We start from the raw sequence: 24,009 nt of genomic DNA, 5'->3' as shown, positions 1-24,009 counted from the left end.
CTGCCTCGGGAACGACGAACAACCGGCGGGCAGAAGGAGGAATGACTTTATGAAAATAAACGACGTGTCAACGAGCAACGATAAGGTGAGTATTTTTGCTTGTTCACAGTCGTTCGTAGCTGTCACATGGTACGACATCTCTAACGATGCCGGATGTGCGTCACGGAATCCGTGACCCCGACGACATATAGCCCGATATATCGTAGCGTGTGACGCCGCCCTTAGTTAATAATTTCTAGCGCCACCTTTTGCTGCGATTACAGCTGCAAGTCGCTTGAGGTATGTGTATCAGTTTTGCACATCTAGAGACTGAATTTCTTGCTCATTCTTCCTTTGCAAAAAGCTCGCGTTGAGTGAGGTTGAATGGAGAGCATTTGTGAACAGCAGTTTTCAGCTCTTTCCACAGATTCTCGATTGGATTCAGGTCTGGACTTTGACTTGGCCATTCTAACACCTGGATACATTTATATGTGAACCATTCCATTGTAGATTTTGCTTTATGTTTGGGATCATTGTCTTGTTGGAAGACAAATCTCTTGTCCCAGTCTCAGGTCTTTTGCAGACTTCAACAGGTTTTCTTCAAGAATGGTCCTGTATTTGGCTCCATCCCATCAATTTTAACCATCTTCCCTGTCCCTGCTGAAGAAAAGCAGGCCCAAACCATGATGCTGCCACCACTTGGGTTACAGTGGGGATGGTGTATTAACCCCTTAACGACTGCGGGCAGTAAAATTACGTCCTAGCGGTCATAACGTTACTGCCCGCGGTCTCCTGGCAGCAGCATGCTGCGATCGGCGCACATCTCAGCTGATTTTCACAGCTGAGATGTGTGCCTGCTAGGCACGAGCAGAATCGTTATCTGCTCGTGCCGTTTAACCCCTGAAATGGCGCTGTGAATATGTGACAGCGCTATTATAAACGCGATCGCGGTAAAGTTTTACTTACCACCCGATACCGGAAGTCACGTGACATGATCACGTGATTTCCGATGGTTGTCATGGTAGCATAGGGTCATGTGATGACTCCTGTGCTAGACATGAACTACTTTCACTTTCGCTTTCCACGGAGGCCAGGGAAGCAGAAAGTGAGCGTATCTGCTGTTTACAGCTGTGTAGCTATGATCAGCAGATAGTGCAGAGCGATCGGATTGCTGATCGCAATAGCCCCCTAGGGGGACTAGTTGTTAAAAAGCATTAAAATTAATACATCTAGTTATCAAATATTTTATAGTAGGACATATAAGTTCATAGTTCTGTTTATGTTGGAGGGCATAGGTTATTAATAAAGTTTATAAGGAATAAACTTTAAGATGCCCATATTGAATATACTTGAGTACTGACATGGAAGGATATATATAAATCCTCTGGTAGCTTCTAGAAGATTATGTCACATGAACTATGTTCAACTAGAACACCCTGTATGGACTGAGCAGTTGGTATATAACACACGATGGAGGGGGCCACTGGGGGCTCCTCCACATTGCCTGCTGTCGGACGACTCCAGTGCTGCAAGATGAACATACGCTGTCCGGCCTAAGAGATGACACCCCCTGCTTTGCCATTCAGGACCCAAAGAGAGATGGGTAAAGATTTCCCATTGATCAGTATGGACTAAATGAACTCTTTTTATGTAAGCTGACAAAGTATATTGTTTTTCCTTTCTGTAACTGAACCCTGGCAACCATTTTTAAATAGATAAAATACATTTATTTTTTACATTTTTGAAGTCCTTTCTTTCATGCGCTTTTACGTATTTGAAGAAAAATATATTTAAGAGTATATTTTTTAACATTTGGTGAGCCACCCATTCGTGATTTTTTTTTACATTTTTTGTTGTTCCTTCACTTTGCATAAGGGGGGTCGAAGTCAAGTATCTCCTGCAAAGGATCAGGAATCGACAATTTATAAAAAATCACGCAGAACCTAGGAAATACGTATAAGTCAAGTTGCATGAATGGTTTTTTTTTTAATGAACTTTAAAGTCTTTACAAAGCTACAGAAGTTAACTTTTGACGTATTTTTGAGCAAGAAAGATAAAGTCAGTCCATAAGGAGTATTGGACGTGCTGAGCAAGGTGAATCAAGTCTTACAGGATCATCCATGAGATCGTCTGATCATTTCAGGTAAGAAAATGGATTTTATCTCTTCATATGTTAAGCAAAGTAAACTTCAGTTCACTTATTCAGATATTTCTAATGTGGAAGAGCTTTGGTTACGCTTTTATGAGGAGTGTGAACTTGAGAATTCACATATAGAATGTGCAAGGTCTTTTAATAGAGAGAAACAGAAAATCAGTTTCTAAAAATAGAACAGACAAATTTAGGAATTAAACTTAGAAAGAGTCTATTGGACATATGCAAATTAATTCCCGCATATAATCCTAAAATACATGTTTGCAGAAATTCAGAGATATTTGAAAGTTCCATTGAGAAGTTAAATTTAACCAATAGTGAGACGAATCAGTTATTCTGTATGTGGATACCTCAGCATTTCTTTAGACAATTGGCATTAAAAAAGTCTTCTGACAATGAGACATTTGATTGTTCAAATGATAACGATATCATAAGGTTGAAAAATCTCATCTTCTGTGCAAGGAATGAATCTGATCCAAATTATGAGATGTTGAAGGAATTACAAATTGAACAGAATGAGAGTACGTTCTCATTTATGTCCGTTTTTGAACGTTTGTATAGGGCGGTCATTCCAAATGTCAGATTGGATGGAATGATACGTTTATTCATCAAGAAATTTCATTTCCTTGACAATGCCGCCTGTACGGTGGCATTAAATAAAAAGTCCCTATTCGAATGTACGACATTTATCGATTTTGTTAGAAGTCGCCAAAGTCAATCAAAACAGAAATTAATTAATTCTGAAAAACCAACACGAGAAAGGAAGAGATTCTGTAAAAAATCAACAGTGTCTCCCAGATCCAGATATTTCTGTGACAGGGTGTATGAAGTTCGGAGGAAGATGCATACGTGTTACAAACCATACAATCCACCCCAATTTTTGTCATCTAAAAGTCTTTTTCCACAGGAAAAACCCTTGTCACCAGTGACGGGATCGGTCACTGGGATTGAGGATTCCAGACAAATGATGAGTAAAAGCTTTGAAAGACAGAAACAGGTGTCTTGTGGAGATCCTCTCCCTGGGTTAGAATTTGACAGCCAGCGACAGTTGGGGGATTTTTCAGAGAGAGAAATTCTTTCTCGTTTAAGGGACAAACTAGACCGAATCTTTGAAGAAAAATTTAGGTTTGGTCTTCAGCTAAATAAAGTGGATTTCTGGGTAAATTAATTTTATTGTTTGATAAATATGTTTATTCATATACAGTGAATCTATGCATATATATATATATATATATATATATATATATATATATATATATATATATATATATATATTAAAGGTAGTGATAGTAAATCAAGGTCATATTTTCATTTAGTAACATAATAGTTTAATGTTATAAATTAATAATTTGATCTCTGTATATGAATAATAATATTTAAAATAAAATAATAAGAGAAAGTAACAGATTTAAGTGTTTTCATTTTTATTATAAATATGATAATAATTTTATTCTTTTATTTCCCTCAGAATTTATCAGTAAAGCAGATTGATGAAGTATTAATTTTTTATCTATGCATTTGTTCTTGTCCTCAATCAGGTAACATATATTTTATTGGGTAAGGTTAATCGCGAAAGCACGATTAATAATTTTATTTTCTCAGGTACCAATTGCCAGAGAACTATTACTTTAACGTTTCTTTTATGAATATACATACATCTTCTTTAGAGTTTTTAGAAATGTAATCTGAGCTTTGGAGTGTAGTAAAACTGCTTGCTGTTTTGGAATGGTGTTCTTTGCACGTAACCAGACCATGTGACTTGAATTACTAAAGCTAATAATAAATGTTTGTTCTATGGTCAAATGTACAGTATGTAATACATTGGAATTTGTATTTTTTCGAGAAGTACTTCAAATTAGTAACATAATTTTTGAAATGCGCATAGAATACTTGGAAAAAAGGGATATGTGTCTGTCAGTTTCTATGTAGAAGTATATGTTAAAGAACCATGACAGTCTTGTGTGCATAGATGTGTCTATGAATGATTGATTGTTTGAGCAGCTGCTAATGTCTATGTTGAGTACTTGGATCCAGAAAAAAAAAAAAAGGGAATTTTTGTTTTAACTTCGAGGTTATAATATATGTGTTATACTATTAGAATAAATAGGTTATAGTACATAAGTATAAATGAAGGAATTTATACCGGATATATATATATATTATTCTTAGACATATTTCTTTAATATAGAGATGTTAGGATCTTTTGTGTTAGTCACTTCTTTTACTGATACACAGATTGGTAATCATTTTTCTTTTCAAATATGGAAGTGATATTTATAATATGGTCTTGAAGATATACAACACAAATTTTAATTTAATTTAATCTAAACATATTAATTTTTTATAATATCATATTTCATGATATTGAAAGGGGGAGGTTTGGTCTCGATTACACATTTTATAGTTGATAAATATATGTGTTTACAGGATACTTTAATAATTAATATTTCAAGTACAAAGGAAGAATTGGGAATAAAAAAAAAATATATTTGAAGTATATCATAATGTATTTATATACTAAGAGAAGTGTATTATTTGCAAGGTTACATGACTTAATTACTGATATGATAGGTTTGGTAATCCTATAAGATACTGGTAACATTAAGGTTATGTATTATTAAACACATAGGTGTTATATACATAGAAGGCCTTATTTTTATTTCAAGTTTTATTTTTATTCCGATTTTCATTTTTCTTTTTATTCCTATTTTTTATATTAATTATTATTTAATATTCACATTTTTAATCAAAATCTTAATTCTACAATTTTTATTTTTTCTTCAGATTTTAAATATCTCAATTGAGAAAACACTTTAATATTTGGTTCAGTAATATCTAATATAAGAATATTACTTTATTAAATATGAATCATATTAAAAGGGAAAAGTTCCACTTTTTTGGAAGAAAAGATACTTCCTTTATCAATATATACAATTGTTTACTTTCTGGTAATACATTATTTTTATATTAGTATGTTAACACAATAAGGATGAAATATTACTTATAGTTACACATTTTCTTATAGTAGATTATTTAATAAATAATAGACAAATCAAATAAATTAAGTTAGAGTAATAAAGATGGAAGATCGAGGTACATTTGGGTTTACCTTTCTAAATTTACAAATAATATATATTATATTTTTAATTAATAATAATTTATAATGGGTATTATTGTGTTTTGATGGAATCATCCAGTCTTTTCTAAAAGGTTATTTGCTTTGGTTTATAATTTTACAAATGATCTAACTAAAAAAGCCACATTGTTGCCTTTCATATTTATAATATGATACATGTTATAGGTACACATTATATTATTTCATATTTTATATATTATATTTTGGTTACATTCAACACATTGCCACCTATGGGTTTGGAAGGGTAATGCACCAATGACAAAAAAGGTCATTACATGAGAATTCTATTGTCTATACCAATATGCAGTATTTTATCATTCTAAGTATCAATTATATTAATACTTCTACGATAATAATAATGACATGGTATTATAGTATTAGAGTTATGATACGCTGTGACATTTATTAGTGATAGTTATTGCCATATTTGGTATTTAGATTAGGGAATGAAGTCTTCAATCAAGATTATAGAAGATAAAAAGACTTTATAATTTTCCTAAAGTTAAAAGGGATTCTGCAAAAAGGTCCAAAAGGTAACGTCTCAAATAAGACTGTGAAACATACAAAATACACTTACCGCGTTTGCACCTCAGAAACACAATGGTCTTATGGTTCGAGGATGGACAATGACACATGGTCTGTGCATTAAGACCTCCCTACAGTTACTAAGAAGAGCAATGACGTGTTAAAGTTAACCCCTGTCGTGCTGACCAAGAACGTCTTAACATCTGTTCCAGGATTTGACAACAGGCAGCATGGAGGATAAAGGTGACTAATGTAAATTACACTGCACAGACATCAAAGATTTCTGCTATTCTTCTACACTCATGAACTGTGGTTTATCAACATTGGCTATGGACTTTGTAATAAAGAATAAGGTTTATGGACTTTGATCTAACGATGATAAACACAATACGGGACTGTATAAATTGGTAACCATTCATTTTTATCAAAGGATTTATTTCTAAGAGACTGTGTTTATGCCGGATTACATCGGAGATAAGAAGACATCAATTCAGAGGACATCATATGGTGACCGGATTTGGTTTTTTTTGCATTTCTTTTTAGGTCTAGCAAAGTATAGTTATATATTTTTATATGATTGATCAGTCACGGCCTATCATAACAGGAATCCACATTATTATATTATTGAATTTACAACATGAATAATGCAAATTAATTATTCATCATTATTATTGATATTAATCCATTATCACCAAATAAGGAAAGAAGATTTGTTATTTTAATGATGTATTAATTAATTTTCGGGGTTGCTCCACCCGCTTCAAGGGGGGATTGTTAAAAAGCATTAAAATTAATACATCTAGTTATCAAATATTTATAGTAGGACATATAAGTTCATAGTTCTGTTTATGTTGGAGGGCATAGGTTATTAATAAAGTTTATAAGGAATAAACTTTAAGATGCCCATATTGAATATACTTGAGTACTGACATGGAAGGATATATATAAATCCTCTGGTAGCTTCTAGAAGATTATGTCACATGAACTATGTTCAACTAGAACACCCTGTATGGACTGAGCAGTTGGTATATAACACACGATGGAGGGGGCCACTGGGGGCTCCTCCACATTGCCTGCTGTCAGACGACTCCAGTGCTGCAAGATGAACATACGCTGTCCGGCCTAAGAGATGACACCCCCTGCTTTGCCATTCAGGACCCAAAGAGAGATGGGTAAAGATTTCCCATTGATCAGTATGGACTAAATGAACTCTTTTTACGTAAGCTGACAAAGTATATTGTTTTTCCTTTCTGTAACTGAACCCTGGCAACCATTTTTAAATAGATAAAATACATTTATTTTTTACATTTTTGAAGTCCTTTCTTTCATGCGCTTTTACGTATTTGAAGAAAAATATATTTAAGAGTATATTTTTTAACACTAGTAAAATAAAAAAAAAAGTAAAAAAAAAGTTTTTAAAAAAACCAAAAAAACATAAAAGTTCAAATCACCCCCCTTTCGCCCCATTGAAAATGAAAGGGTTGAAAAAATAAAAAATATACACACATTTGGTATCGCCGCGTTCAGAAACGCCCGATCTATCAAAATATAAAATCAATAAATCTGATCAGTAAACGGCGTAGTGGCAAAAAAAATCCAAACGCCAAAATGACGGTTTTTTGTCGCCACAACTTTTGCGCAAAATGCAATAACAAGCGATCAAAACGTAGCATCTGCGCAAAAATAGTACCGTTAAAAACGTCAGCTCGAGTCGCAAAAAATAAGCCATCACTGAGCCATAGATCCCGAAAAATGAGAACGCTATGGGTCAAGGAATATGGCGTAAAACGTGCGCCACTTTTTTCAGACAAACGTCCGAATTTTTTTTAACCCCTTCTATAAAAGTAAACCTATACATGTTTGGTGTCTACGAACTTGCACTGACCTGAGGCATCACACCCACACATCAGTTTTACCATACAGTGAACACAGTGAATAAAATATCTCAAAAACAATAGTGCTATCGCACTTTTTTTGCAATTTTTCTGCATTTGGAATTGTTTTGCCATTTTCCAGTACACTATATGGTAAAACCTATGGTTTCATTGAAAAGTGCAGCTCGTTCCGCAAAAATTGAGCCCTCACATGACCATATTGACTGAAAAATAAAAAAAGTTACGTCTGTCAGAAAAAGAATGGCGGAAAAAAAAAACGGAAAGCGAAAAATCGGCCGGTCGTGAAGGGGTTAAGGGTGATGAGCTGTGTTGCTTTTACGCCAAACATATAGTTTTATAGTTTAGCATTGTGCCCAAATAATCTGATTTTGGTTTCATCTGACCAGAGCACCTTCTTCCACATGTTTGGTGTGTCTCCCAGGTGGCTTGTGGCAAACATTAAAAAACACTTTTTATGGATATGTTTGAGAAATTGCTTTCTCCTTGCCACTCTTCCATAAAGGCCAGATTTGTGCAGTGTACAACTGATTGTTGTCCTATGGACAGACTCTCCCACCTCAGCTGTAGATCTCTGCAGTTCATCCAGAGTGATCATGGGCCTCTTGGCTGCATCTCTGATCAGTCTTCTCCTTGTTTGAGATGAAAGTTTGGATGGACGGCCGGGTCTTGGTAGATTTGCAGTGGTATGATACTCCTTCAATTTCAATATGATCGCTTGACATCAAATTCGGGACTGGAGAAAACAGGTTTAACACCGCGCTTGAAGACCACGGACATCAGTGTTGAACACACAATTCTTTTATTTTACTTCATTCCTACGCGTTTCGGAGACCACAACTGCCTCCTTCTTCAGGGAAAAGAATTTTACAGAGACCAAGGAGGAGCCCTTAAAAAGGATATACAGAAAAAAAGAGGAAGAAAAAAAAGGGAGAAGGGAAGAGGGATCCCTGGCTATGACGTCAGTTCACCGTGTGCTGCAGAGCAATGACTCATTGCCACGTGGAGTAAAACCGCATTACATGGCCCTTACAAAAATTAAATAAAATATACATTAATGCATTTAGCACAAACAGAACATTCATAATCAGAAATCATAGCAATGAGAGATACAGAAAAAATGAATTTAAAGTGAAAAAAAAAGGGGGGGGGGAAATATATATACAACTATTAATGATCTTTGACACGAACCCGGGGTAGAGAGGCCGTGAAATTGACCGGCCATCTCACTGACATTGTGCTAACAGAGAGGTTAAATGATGCCTCATGATTAGCTACAAAAACCATTCACCATTAAAATCAAGTGCAAATGACATGCACTAGGTAAAAATCGGCAAATAGAACGGGGCATATATTATATTTGCAAGTAGGACCAATAGTGACATCATTTTTGTTATTATTAAAACTCAACCTTTTTAATTAATGAGTGAGGTGCACTTGAATAGGATCGACTAATGAAAAGGATCCGTTGTGATAAACCAGGAGGAACAACAGAGGAACAGTGTAGTGCGCATGTATAAGAATGGAAGCAGATTCTCTTAATGAGAAGAGGTGAAAGGAGTTCAGATCGTGGGAAGAAATTGCAAAGCGCAGGCGCGCTTCACATAGAAAGTAGCAAGTTCCTCACATCCCAAGGTTAAGAAAGTTCAGAAGCGTGGGAACTAACTATAGTGCGCGTGCGTGCAGCCAGTGACAGTTAAGGATTTTAACTCCAAACCATGTAGTCAAGCCGTGGAGAAGGAAAGACAAATCACGGATGAAATGCTCAGAGAAGTGTGAAGCGGGATCAAGCCCGACAGTGCTAGGAAGACTAAAGGATAGTTCATTTTAATCTGACAAAACATCCAAAACTCTCTCATAATTGGTTTACCGAAAAAACTAATCTTTAACACTAAAAAGCAAGGGAAGGGAAAAGGGTAGTTTAAAAACAATAATGCATTATTTGAAACACGTAGTAATTTAAGCAAGAAAATAAATTAATAAAGAATGGATAAAAATCAGGATATATGTGCGATGTGCATGGGGATTAATGACAAAACATATGTTGACAGTGTATCATTAGTAACATGAAAAAAAGGGGGGGGGTATGGGGGGGGATTTAAAAATATCTAAACTGGTAATTAAAACAACATTTAAGACATGAATACATTGAATATTTAAATGAATGTAAAAACAGTCCATCAGAGAAAAATGATATAAAAATGATATAAAAATATGTAAATATATATATAAAAAAATATATATATTAAATATATAAAGGATATATGAGCGAATAAACATAAAAGGCAATCATTATGATTAAAAATATCATAAAAAATCACAATAACGTATTCCCATAAATTAATAAAATAAATCAGTAATCTCATTGAGGCCAAAGGGTTTAAGAGTATTCAATCTGTGTATCCAGTAGGTTTCCTTTCTACTGAGTGTTTCTGCCCTATTATTGGCATTAGGGGGAACCTGCTCAATGGGTGTAATTTTAAAATCTGGATTTTTATTGTGTGCAATAGTGCAGTGTTTAGACAACCCATGTTTTAGGAATCCTATCTTGATATTATGGCGATGGGAATTGACTCTATTATGGAGTTCCTGACTGGTCCGACCTACATACTGCTTCCCACATTTGCAGTCCACCAGATACACCACATAATCGGACTGACATGTCAGATGATCTCTTATTGGGAAATTCTCAGAGACACCAGGAGTACTAAAAGTGGTCCTCCCGTGACATATGTTTTTGCAACACAAACATTTTTTTGACCCACATCTAAAAGCCCCCCCTATGGTAGGAGTATTATTATTTTGGTTAGGAGTTACTGTTCTGAGCCTACTAGGGGCTACTATAGTTTTGATAGTCGGTGCTCGTTTGAAGGTGACACCAGGAGCTGAGGGCAAAATGGAGCTAAGAATGGGATCTTTTTGCAGGATCGACCAATGCTTAGATAGAGTGTCCCTTATGATTAGATTATCCCTGCTGAAGGTAGTAATAAAATTGAGTGCAAATCCATCTAACATTTTACCCTTTGTTAGATCCAAGGGGACCTTTCTCCCTTTAATGAGATCAGACTGTTTAAGTTTAGCAGTCTCCTGGTAGGCTCTCCGGACCAAAGAACCAGGGTATCTTTTCTCTGAAAAACGTCCCCTCAATACATCTACTTGATCTCTAAAATCAGTGTCACGCGAACAATTTCTCCTAATCCTCTTGTATTGATTGAGGGGAATATTTTGTAACCATTTGGCATAATGCTCACTTCCAAAGTGTATGTAGGCATTAGCATCTACTTTCTTAAAGAAAGTCTTAGTAAGAATTTTTTCATTGTCATGAAAAATGGTTAGGTCCAAAAAGTTGATCTCTTTATCGCATATAGTAGCTGTAAAATCCAAACCCCAGTCATTACTATTTAGTTCATCGAGGAAGGTTCTGATATCTGAGTGATCACTATCCCAGATTATGAAGAGGTCATCAATGAACCTTTTATACAGGATAAGGCCACTCTCATGTGAGCCATTGTCAATAAATAATGATTCAAATAGCCCCATAAACAAATTAGCATAAGAGCAAGCAGCTTTAGATCCCATAGCTGTACCGACATGCTGATGATACAATTTTCCCAAGAAAGTAAAAAAATTATTGTGAAGGATGAAGTGCATACTTTCACAAAGAAAGTTTTTTTGTAGGAGAGGAAATCTGTTATCATCCTCCAGAAAAAAAGAGAACGCTAACAGGCCCAAATGGTGGCGAATATTTGAATATAATGATGCTATATCAATTGAAACAAAGATATAGGATTTGTTCCATGCGATTTCATTTAAAAATTCCACCAGATGGGCTGAGTCCCTGAGGTGACTTTTAAGGTTCCTGACATGTGGCTGCATTAATAGATCCACATAGTGGGCTAAATTCGCTGTGAGGGGGTTTATGCCAGAAATAATAGGCCTCCCAGGTGGATTAAGAAGATTCTTATGGACTTTCGGGAGGTGATAAAAAAAGGGTAATGGCGAATTATTCACCTGAAGGAACCTCTTTTCTGCTGGACTCAGCATATTAGCATCCACTGCACCTTGGATTAGAACTTTATAAGATACAACAGCTTGATCATATTTCTCTTTACTGACAATTTCATAATATAAAGGGTCCGATAGGATTCTGAGGGCTTCTTTGATGTAGTCTGTCCTATTCTGGATAACTATTCCTCCACCTTTATCAGCTGCTCGGATTACTATATCGCTATTATTTTTAAGACTATTTAGGGCTTTCTTTTCTATATGTGACAGGTTATGCTTAAAAAGTTTTTTTCGATTAACTGCTACTTTTAGATCCGCCAATACTAGGTCGCAAAAGGTTTTTATAAAATGACCTTGGCTGGCTATAGGATAACACTTCGATTTAGCCTTAACCGCAGTATGATAATAAGAAGTTGTTTCTGGGAGATTGACAAAGTTAGTGTCATTTTTTAATAAAAAATGCCTTTTCAGGGTTAATTTTTTGATATACTTTTGAACATCCAGGAAGAGATCAAAGTCCTTTGACCTATACGATGGGCAAAAAGACAAGCCCTTATTCAGAACTTGGATTTCACCCTTGCTTAAGACATGGTCAGAGAGGTTAAAAATATTATTAGTGGTAATGGTCTCTTTCGATTCAGTATCATCACAGATCACGTTGTTTGCACTGTTGGATCTGCTTAGACATTCTTTTTTTCTTTTTTTGTTTGCATTTGGAGCCTGCTCTGACTCCTCTGCGCTGTTTTTTCTTTTTTTGGTTGATGACCGTGGGACTAAAAAATCAGTTATTAAATTAGTTTTTTGGATTTTCGCCGATGGTAAAAAAGGTACTAACGGCTGGGACATGTTAGTATTATCGATAATGATTTTTTCAGGCTCTATGGATGCAATCTCAGGGACTAGTAGTATTGGTGAACCAAATGAGGGGGTACAGTCATCATGCACGGATATATTTAATAAATCAATAATATCACCATCTTGCGATGTGATAAGGACCTTTTCTTCTTGTTCGATGAGGGCTCTTTCCTTTCTAATTTTTTCTATTTGGAGTCTAATTCTAGCCAGATGAGCCCGTGTTTCCTCCGGGTTCAGGGAGGCCGGGTTCAACGATAAGGAATTAATGTAATCTCTAGAGGTAGATGGTTGAGCTGTAGAAGTTGCCACTACCGTCTTACTTTCATTAGGAGCATTGACCTGCTGGAAGACTTCATCTGCCAGCAAATCAATCTTATCAGGCTGCCTGACGGGTTTGCTGAAGTCAGTCTCCCCATTAGCAGCTGATGGTTTTACCGAAATGCTACTAGAACCTCCAGTAATGTTCTGATGACTATTGTTATGGTTATGAAATTTACTATTGATAAAACTTTTTCTATTATTGAAATTATTGCTGGAAGAGGAGCTAAAACTCCTATGTGAAATTCTTCTAGGAGGGAGGGGGGGCATTGAATCCACACTAGGAGGGTGAGATTTGGCTTTACTCTTATCATGCCTATCCCTTTGAAGCTTTTTGGATTTTCTCATGATCGTATCATGCTCCAGCTGCAAGAGACGAGTATTGAGCCCGGAGTTCAAATATTTATAGTCCAAGTGCAAACAAAACTTGGAAAGTTCACTATTTAGCTCAGTGATTTTTTGAGCTGAAGTCATGGCAATGTTAGTTCTTTTATCATGAAGGCAAAGCAACATACCTTTCATACAGTCCTTAAATAAGTCGCTCCATTTGGCTGTGAAAACTTGGTCCTGCGGAAAGGGTGATTCACGTCCAATCTGCAAGCCTTTAGGGCAAAGTCCTTCATCCAGGTATATCGATAAAAACCTGGCATCCAGGCTGTAATGCAACTCTTCTTTCATAAGGTCCTCCAAAGTATAGAACAGTTTTTTCATAAGAAAAGTATCATCCTCAGAAAAAGGAACCCCTGAGTCCATACTGGATTCAGGATCATTGCTTTCTGGTGTACCTACAGTCTGAAGTATTAACCTCTCTCTAGAGGAGAGGCGATTACTGTAGTAATCCATGTCTCTTGAATCGATAGAGAAGTTGATAATGTACCCTCTGCTGCCGGTTCTCAAGAGGAAAAAGGGGGACTTGGTCACACCGCCAAACCCCGATGTCCAACGGACTTGAGCAAACTAAAATTAGGAGAGAGAAGGCGCAATAGGGTATTACCCGATTTACTGGGTAAAAAGGTATAAGGAAATGGTGCACTCACCTGGTCGGGTTGTGCCAGTCACAACCCCTTTAATAGCATAGGCGAGTGCTAAGGTGGTCCAGCAGCAGCCCTGTTGTACAAGCAAAACATCAAATTCGGGACTGGAGAAAACAGGTTTAACACCGCGCTTGAAGACCACGGACATCAGTGTTGAACACACAATTCTTTTATTTTACTTCATTCCTACGCGTTTCGGAGACCACAACTGCCTCCTTCTTCAGGGAAAAGAATTTTACAGAGACCAAGGAGGAGCCCTTAAAAAGGATATACAGAAAAAAAGAGGAAGAAAAAAAAGGGAGAAGGGAAGAGGGATCCCTGGCTATGACGTCAGTTCACCGTGTGCTGCAGAGCAATGACTCATTGCCACGTGGAGTAAAACCGCATTACATGCCCCTTACAAAAATTAAATAAAATATACATTAATACATTTAGCACAAACAGAACATTCATAATCAGAAATCATAGCAATGAGAGATACAGAAAAAATGAATTTAAAGTGAATATGATCGCTTGCACAGTGCTCCTTGGGATGTTTAAAGTTTTGGAAATCTTTTTGTAACCAAATCTGTCTTTAAACCTCTCCACAACAGTATCACGGACCTGCCTGTTGTGTTCCTTGGTCTTCATGATGCTATCTGCGCTTTAAACAGAACACTGAGACTGTCACAGAGCAAGTGCATTTATACAGTGACTAGATTCCACATAGGTTGCTTATATTTATCATCATCAGTCATTTAGGACAACAATGGATCATTCAGAGTTCCTCAATGAATTCCTTCTGGAGTGAGTTTGCTGCACTGAAAGTAAAGGGGCCAAATAATATTGCACGCCCCACTTTTCAGTTATTTATTTTTTAAAAAAAGCTTCGTTCAACTTCACAATTGTGTCCCACTTGTTGTTGATTCTTCACCATAACAATCTTTAAATTTCAAGCCTGAAATGTGGGAAAATGTTGAAAAATTCAAGGCAGCCGAATACTTTCGCAAGGCACTGTAGTGTGTGCAATGCAAGTCAATGGGGAAAACTCGCAAAGTAACGAGTAACCAAAATGCCGTACTATTCGTGCGAGTAGCGTACTCGTTATGGGTATAGTGAGTACAAACAGTTAGGTACTTGCTCAACTCTAGTGATAACCTGTCCTAAGAAAAGGTCATCAAAATGTAAATAGTGGACAACCTCTGTAAAGGGAACCTGTAATGAGATTCAGGCTGCAGGAATACAGGCAGCATGAATCAGACTCTTGCTATCAATCTAGCGGTGTGAATTAGGAAGAATTTTTCGTGAATTGGTTTTGGACGCTTTCTGAGCTGCATGTTTTCTCCGAATATTGGCTTCATCGTAAACATACTTTGCTGCCGTAATGCAGCCGGTGTCTGAATCATGTTACCCACAGGTAGCAGGAATCAGACAGAGCTGCATTATTAAAAAGATGTATGTTTCACCCGGAAACGCTGCAGCTGTGGAAAGGTGGCTAGGCTGACTTCTCTTCTCTCCGCCTTACTCTGCATGATTAATAGGTGTCTCGCTATGTGTATATAGGGAGAGACCTGTCAATCTAGCTGGGAAAAGTGAGCAAGAACATACCTATGTGAGTAGTCACCTTGGTTCCATCTTAAATTATGTTTTCTATAAAACAGCATAGTGCTTCAGATAGAACATACATATTTGTTATAAGACAGCCTGGCTCTGGCTCATGTTGCTCATGGCTAATTCATAAGACAAATTTCCTTTATGCATGTGTAACCAAACAAGAAAGAAGAGAAACATTTTTTATCAAATGTGTTGAGGTCATGGCTTTGTGGCACTTACTAATATAGATTCTCCTGTACTTGTTAGTATATGCTTCCTCTTTGAGGAGAGCTGTGCAGCCTGGGAGGACGGCTACAATAATAAATGTACGGGTCCCTGTAATACCTATAAAATAGTAAGTGCGACAAAGTCATGTTCCAACATACTTAAAGATAAAGTGGCCAATCCCTTTTAATAGGTCTCTGTTCACATAGCTCTTACTTCCAGGTTTGTAATAAAGAATTGTAGTGTCATACTATAAAGCAGGAGTCCCCAAACTGGGGTTTAGGAGCCACATGTGGCACACCAGCCTATGATATGTGGCTCGCAAATGTCTGCCAGGTTAGTGCATTAGCACCAGGTCTAGCAGAAATGAAGAGTGGGTCTCCAGATGGTGACATTTGTGTCTAGCCCCACACAGAAGAGCAGATCTGGATGCATATAGTGGCCTTGAGGGTTTGGAGATAAATGAAGTACCATAAGCTGGAGATAAAATGATACTGCCAATCAGAGGAGGTGCTTGAAGCTGGATCTTGTAAGAGTGAATAATTTAAGAATAACGAATTGGGGTAAGGTGGGAATCCCTGCATGTAAGTACTCTGCTCCAGTGTTATTTCTGTGGGAAAGCTTTGGCTGTCATTGTACCGGTAATAGGGGCTCTGAGAGTCACTGCTCCATGTCAAGAGGCACTTGATGTGGCTCTCTACCCTATCAGAGCTGAATGTGCCTCTACAGCAGTGATGGCGAACCTATGGCATGCAGAGCCCTCTGTGTCGGCACGCAGAGCCCTCTGTGTCGGCACGCACGCTCTCGCCTCATTCAGCCACTTTGAACTGCCTATGTGATCGTGCCGGCAGTTCAAAGTTGTGTTGGAGCGGAGGAGACATTTCACCTCGCTCTGACACTCCTCGTCTAGGCTGCAGGCCTGTTGCCTAGGAGACGGCGGGAGCATCAGTAAGCAGCGCCGGCGTAATGACGTCTTGTGGTCGCGCGGGAACTAAGGACCCAGCGGCGCGCAGCGGTGGAGCGAGTGTTGGCAGGTGAGTTTTTTGTTGGGTTTTTTTTGCCAGGAAAGGGGTACATGATCATGCCAGGAAGGGGGAACCATGCCAGGAAGGGGGTAAATGAACATGCCAGGATGTGGAAACATGAACATGCCAGGATGGGGAAACATGTGTACCGCCCCGGGCTCGGCTGCAGCTGAGCCGCTCAGGTCCGGGCTCACTGGTGGGTGGCTCGAGCACCTCCGGACCCGGGGGTCCTGTGGTCACTCCGATCTGAAAGGGGCTGGCGGTTTAGGGGACGTAGGTGTACGGCCGGAGCTGTGTTAAAGTTCGTGACGCCACCCACGGGTTCTGGTGAAGGTGGATACCACCGCTGCAGTTGCGGGGCACCCGAGGGAGATGTTGCGCAGCAAGATGTTAGCCCCTCCGTGGGTAGGGATGATGGTCCCGGGACCCGTTGGAGAGAGCTGGGCGGTGCATGGAGATGTGCGGCCGGAGGGCACTGATGTACTCACGATTAGTAACACACACAAGTCTCTGGTAAACCAAGGTGATGGTGGTTGGTGCCCGCAGACGGCTGCAGTCTGGTCCCCCACCCGGTTGGTGGTCTCTGCCTTTCTCCTGCACCTGTTTGTGTGATGATGGGCTACCTGAACTTGCAATACAGGAGTCCTATAGTCCTGGCCGCAATCAGTTAATTAGCTAGCCCCCAGTAGCTTCTGGACCTAGCTTCAGGGTCTGAGTACCCCCCTTTGTGCTCCGTTTCCAGTCGGTTCCCCGGGTCGGTACCGGCGGGCCACTACCCTGTCCCGGTCCACCACGGTTCCATCGAGCCATCTTTCCGGCTCCTGCAGGCAGAGGCCTCCATATGCCTCCTAGCCAAAGGTGCCCGGGCTCCAACCCTGGCACCTGTCAGTTAGCTGCCGACCTGTTACGCAGGCCTGCTTCCACTTCACTTCCAAAACTCATCTGACATTTTTCCCGCCTCGGGCTATCTGAACTCCTCGGTGGGCGTGGCCAACCGCCTGGCTCCGCCACCTGGTGTGTCCATCAAGCGATGAGAAGGGTGACTAGGTTTTTAAGGGTTGGCTGCTGTCACCTTGTTAGGGGACTGGTGTTGTGCGGGGCTCTATCTGTGACTACCTGGCTGGTCCAGGGCGTCACACATGAACATGCCAAGATGGGGAAACATGAACATGCCAGGATGGGGAAACACGATAGGATGAGGAAACATGCCAGGATGGCATTTACCAGAAAGGGAAACATTTACCAGGATGGGGGGAACATTTACCAAGATGGGGGAACATGTTGGGATGGGGTACATTTACCAGGAAGGGGAACATTTACCAGGATGGGGTACATTTACCAGGATGGGGGTACATGCCAGGATGGGGTACATTCACCAAAATGGGGGAACATTTACCAGGATGGGGGAACATACCAGGATGGGGTACATTTACCAGGAAGGGGTACATTTACCAGGATGTGGGAACATGCCAGCATGGGGGACATTTACCAGGATGGGGTACATTTACCAGGATGGGGGAACATGCCAGGATGGGGGAATATTTACTAGGATGGGGGAACATTTACCAGAATGGGGTACATTTACCAGGATGGGGTACATATACCAGGATGGGGAACATGCCAGGATGGGGGACATTTACCAGGATGGGGGACATTTACCAGGAAGGGGTCATTTACCAGTTTGGGGTACATTTACCATAATGGGGGAACATGACAGGATGGAGTATATTTATCAGGAAGGGGAACATTTACCAGGATGGGGGAACATTTACCAGGATGGAGGAACATTTACCAGCTTGGGGGAACATGCCAGTACAGGATACATTTACCAGGAAAGGGAACATTTACCAACATGGGGGAACATGCCAGGATGGGGGACATTTACAAGGATAGGGGACATTTACCAGGATAGGGGACATTTACCAGGATGGGGGATATTTACGAGGCTAGGTGACATTTACCAGGATTGGGGAACATTTACCATGATGGAGGACATTTACCAGAAATAAGGTACACGCCGGGAAGGGGGAACATTTCCCAGGATGAGGAGCATGGCGGAATGGGTTACATTTACCAGGATGGGGCCATGACGGGGACAAATATGCTAGAATGTAGGAAATGTATATCAGGATGGGGAACATGTTTACCAGGAAGTGGCCCAGGAGCGGGGACATAACTACACAATGAAAGGGGAGGGTAGCAACTTGTATGTCTACATGGGATTTCAAGATGTTAAGGCTTTGAAATGTAGATGTGGATTAACGGTGAAATCTGATTGCATTTCATGCTAAAATCTCTGTCTGTCTAATATGCTGCAATTTTTTTTCCGGAAAAATCAATCCAACTGCTGTGTCTGGAAAGGGCAGGGGCTGAGCTTCAATGTGTGGTAAGCACGCATGAGCGTGATGCCCCCTGCTGAAGAGAAGACTGCAAAGTAAGGTTAAAATCAATTATTTACATAAAAGGATTGGTTGGCACTTCGGGAAAAAAATTGGGTTTAGGGCTACAGTTGGGGCACTCGGCCTGTGAAAGGTTCGCCATGACTGCTCTATAGGGAAGAAAAGTTGGGGACCACTACTGTAAAGGCTGCTCTACACCAGAAGATCTATCGTGCGATAGATCGTCGGGGTCACGGTTTTTGTGACGCACATCCGGCATCGCTTGCGATGCCGGCCTGTGTGGCACCTCCTAGCGACGCAGTATCGCTCACAAATCGTGAGTCGTGTACTGCTCGTTAAGGCTGCTTTACATGGTACGACCGATTGTGCAATTTCACAATCGATCGTACCCGCCCCCGTCCTTTTTGCGTCACGGGCAAATCGCTGCCTGTGTCGCACAAAGTCGGTAACCCCCCGTCACACGTACTTACCTCTCGTGCGACCACGCTGTGGGCGGCGAACGTCCACTACCTGGAGTGGGAGGGACGTTCGGCGTCACAGCGACGTCACACGGCCGCCAGCCAATGGAAGCGGAGGGTCGGAGATGAGCGGGACGTAAACATCAGGCCAACCTCCTTCCTTCACATAGCCGGCGGCGGCCGCGTGACGCAGGTGAGCTGCTGTTCATCGTTCCCGGGGTGTCACACGGAGCGGCGTGTGCTACAACGTTAACAATGAACAACTAAATTAAACGATATTATGGAACCTAGCGACCAGTACACGACTCACGATTTGTGAGCGATACTGCGTCACTAGGAGGTGTCACACAGGCCGGCATCGCCAGCGATGCCGGATGTGCGTCACAAAAACCGTGACCCCGACGATCTATCGCACGATAGATTGTCTGGTGTAAAGCAGCCTTTAGGTTTCATAATATCGTTTAATTTAATTGTTCATCGTTCCCGGGGTAGCACACGCCGCTCCGTGTGACACCCCGGGAACGATGAACATCGCTTACCTGCGACCCGCGGCTCTCGCCGGCTATGTGGAAGGAAGGAGGTGGGCGGGATGTTTACGTCCCGCTCATCTCCGCCCCTCCGCTTCTATTGGCCGGCGGCCGTGTGACGACGCTGTGACGCCGAACGTCCCTCCCACTCCAGGAAGTGGACGTTCTCCGCCCACAGCGAGGTCGGACGGGAGGTAAGTACGTGTGACGGGGGTTACCGACTTTGTGCGCCACGGGCAGCGATTTGCCCGTGACACAAAAAGGATGGGAACGGGTACGATCGATTGTGAAATTGCACAATTGGTCGTACCGTGTAAAGCAGCCTTAAAGAAAACAAAAACACTGTATTATTTTTTTTTTTACACAGAAAGCAATAGGTATACAGACTAAACCAGGCCTGGACTGACCATAGAGCAAGTCTGGCAAATATGGGCCGCTCTCTGCTGTCACAGCCGCTTTGCTCAGCAGTGTGCAAGCCGGGCACTGCCATGCGCACACTAGCTGTAGCAGAACCAGGAGGCAGCGCGCTGTGCCAGCCCTGCTGTGTGCTGTGTGCACAGCATGCACACGCTGCTGAGGAGCGTGGCGGTGGCGGTGCCGGTGACGGCAGCTTCCTCCTCCCTATTGAAATGTATTTACGTCTTTCAGACGTAAATACATTTGAATAGTGCGCCGGGACTGGGCCCCGCCCCCGACGTGCAACAACGTGATGACATCAGCACCTTGCTGACGTCATCACAGTGCTGCGGGCGCCACGCTGGACGCATCAGGCAGCGGTAAGTGCTCCATGGAGGAGCTGAAGATATTAATGGGGATTAGTGGGGAGGGGCTGAGGACACATAACGGGGAACATTTGTGAAGGAATACAGCTATGTGACAGGCAGAGGAGGAGTACTGTATTCCGAGGGAGGGGGGAGGCAGGAGTGTGTAGTGATGGGGTAGTGTAATTTGTGTGTGTAGGGGGTGATGGGGATGCATTATATTGTGTGTGTGTGTGTGGGGTAATAGAGGGTGCATTGTATTTTGTGTGTGTGTGTGTGTGTGTGTGGAGGGTTAATGGAGGGTGCATTGTATTTGTGTGTGTGTGTGTGTGTGTGTGTAGGGTTAATGGAGGGTGCATTGCATTGTGTGTGTGTGTGTGTGTGTGTGCGTGTGTGTGTGGAGGGTTAATGGAGGGTGCATTGTAGTGTGTGTGTGTGTGTGTGTGTGTGTGTGTGTGTGGAGGGTTAATGGAGGGTGCATTGTATTGTGTGTGTGTGTGTGTGTGTGGAGGGTTAAAGGAGGGTGCATTGTAGTGTGTGTGTGTGTGTGTGTCTGTGTGTGTGTGTGTGTAGGGATAATGGAGGGTGCATTGTATTGTGTGTGTGTGTGGAGGGTTAATGGAGGGTGCATTGTATTGTGTGTGTGTGTGTGTGTGTGTGTGTATGTGGAGGGTTAATGGAGGGTGCATTGTATTTTGTGTGTGTGTGTGTAGGAGTAATTGGGGTGCATTGTATTGTGTGTGTGTGTGGGGGGGGAGGGTAATGGAGGGTGCATTGTATTTTGTGTGTGGAGGGTTAATGGAGGGTGCATTGTAGTGTGTGTGTGTGTGTGTGTGTGTGTGTGTGTGTGTAGGGTTAATGGAGGGTGCATTGTATTTTGTGTGTGTGTGTGTGTGTGTGTGTAGGGGTAATGGGGGGTGCATTGTATTGTGTGTGTGTGGGGGGGGGAGTAATGGAGGGTGCATTGTATTTTGTGTGTGTGTGTGTGGAGGGTTAATTGAGGGTGCATTGTATTGTGTGTGTGTGTGTGTGGGTGTGTAGGGTTAATGGAGGGTGCATTGTATTTGTTTATGGGGAGGGTTATATTGTGTGTGTTGGGGGGTTTTAATGGAGGGTGCATTGTATTTTGATTGTGTGTGTGTATGTGTGTATGTGTGGGGAGGATTAATGGAGGGTGCATTGTATTTTGTGTGTGTGTGTGTGTGTGTGTAGGGGTAATGGGGGTGCATTGTATTGTGCGTGTGGGGTGAGGAGTAATGGAGGGTGCATTGTAGTGTGTGTGTGTGTGTGTGTGTGTGTAGGGGTAATGGAGAATGCATTGTATTGTGTGTGGGGTGGAGGGGTAATGGAGGGTGCATTGTATTGTGTGTGGGTGGGGGGATTACAAAAGAGCAGTTTCGGGGAATATATAAATAATAATAATAATAATAATAATAATAATAAAAAAAGGGGCAATATGAGGGAGACATTATGGAGAGAGGCAGTGTGGGGGTATATTACAAAGAGAGCAGTGTGGCGGGGACATTATAGAGATAAGCTGTGTATGGGGACATTATGGAAAGAGGCAGCATGGGGGTATATTAAGGAGAGAGGCAGTGTGGTAGGTATTTTGGATAAGGGCAGTGTGGGGGGGATATTTTGTGAAGGAAGCACAGCAATTATTTATTCAGGGGCACAGCATGGGAGATATTTACATTTATGGGGCAGTATAATGATACTTTTATTTTTAAAGGTGCTTTGTGGGGAAGTGCTGCTGAAGAATAGTGATGCCTTCAGAGACAAGCAGTGGGCACGGAACCTCACCATGGCGTCTGTACTGCGTGGAGACAAAAAGGATGGGATCAGCTCAGAAGATGTCACCTATAAAGGTACCTGGATGTAAATGATTATTTGTGATATTGCCTGCGTCTTATCAGTATTGTGGTTCCTGTATGGTCCGCAGTCTGATAACAACAACTCCCAGCATCTCCTTACCATTGTTAAGGACAAGCTGGGAGTTGTAGATTCCGGCATCTTCCGAGCCTTCCCATTGATCTGCATTGTAACATACAGAACGTTTTCCGAGTGGAAAACACCAGAAGAATGGAGCGGTCACTTCTTTTAATCACTTGGTGGTTTTAGAAACCTGAAGTGGGAAAAAGATGCTCAAAATCCTGAACCTGTGCACAGCGAGTAGATGCAGATGGTCATTCATGGGCAGTAATTTTCATAGTAGTTTCCATGGTGGGATCTTCCCCAACATTTCATTGCATATTCCCTAAGTGGTATGTGGGAAAATAGCAAATGTGTAAGAGCCTAAAATATAACTTTTAATCTATTCACATAAAATCTTAGATTAAGACACAGGGGTAACGTATAGCTCTCTGGATTGAATGGGACAAATGGAGCCCAGATCCAGGAGCCAATAATATATAACAAAATTAACAAAAAAACACAACATACATAACAAATAATTGAGTATGATAATTATTACTCCAAGAGGGACAGTGGTCCCGTAAATGAGTACCTAAAAAATTATCAAAAAAACTCAATATAATAAACATATAGTGCATAGGTGATCCTCAAGGAGGAAATCACTCAAATCAGGATTCTAGAATGAGTTAGACTCGATCTCACCCATTCCTCGCAGCTTGGGGTATACAGGATTTTCTCCACACGGGTCCGCACAGCATCCAGCTGGCCCTACAATGACTCTAGGAAATCTTAGTAATACCTGATACCCCAAAAGCTTCTGCCCTTTCAAGGGCAGACCACATCTAGCCCTCTCTTAGTGCCCCTATAATGTTCCTGGCCCTCGTCCCAAGCTGGGAGTTGTAGATTCCGGCATCTTCCGAGCCTTCCCATTGATCTGCATTGTAATATACAGAACGTTTTCCGAGTGGAAAACACCAGAAGAATGGAGCGGTCACTTCTTTTAATCACTTGGTGGTTTTAGAAACCGGAAGTGGGAAAAAGATGCTCAAAATCCTGAACCTGTGCACAGCGAGTAGATGCAGATGGTCATTCCAGTATTTTTCATAGTAGTTTCCATGGTGGGATCTTCCCCCAAACATTCCATTGCATATTCCCTAAGTGGTATGTGTCCAAAATTATCACCAGTGAAAACAACAGCTTCTCTGATCACCCATCTGTAGAATAGGTCATCA

This window comes from Anomaloglossus baeobatrachus, chromosome 1 (assembly GCF_048569485.1).
Source record: "Anomaloglossus baeobatrachus isolate aAnoBae1 chromosome 1, aAnoBae1.hap1, whole genome shotgun sequence".
Taxonomy (NCBI): Eukaryota; Metazoa; Chordata; class Amphibia; order Anura; family Aromobatidae; genus Anomaloglossus; species Anomaloglossus baeobatrachus.
Note: the sequence above shows the minus strand (reverse complement) of the source record.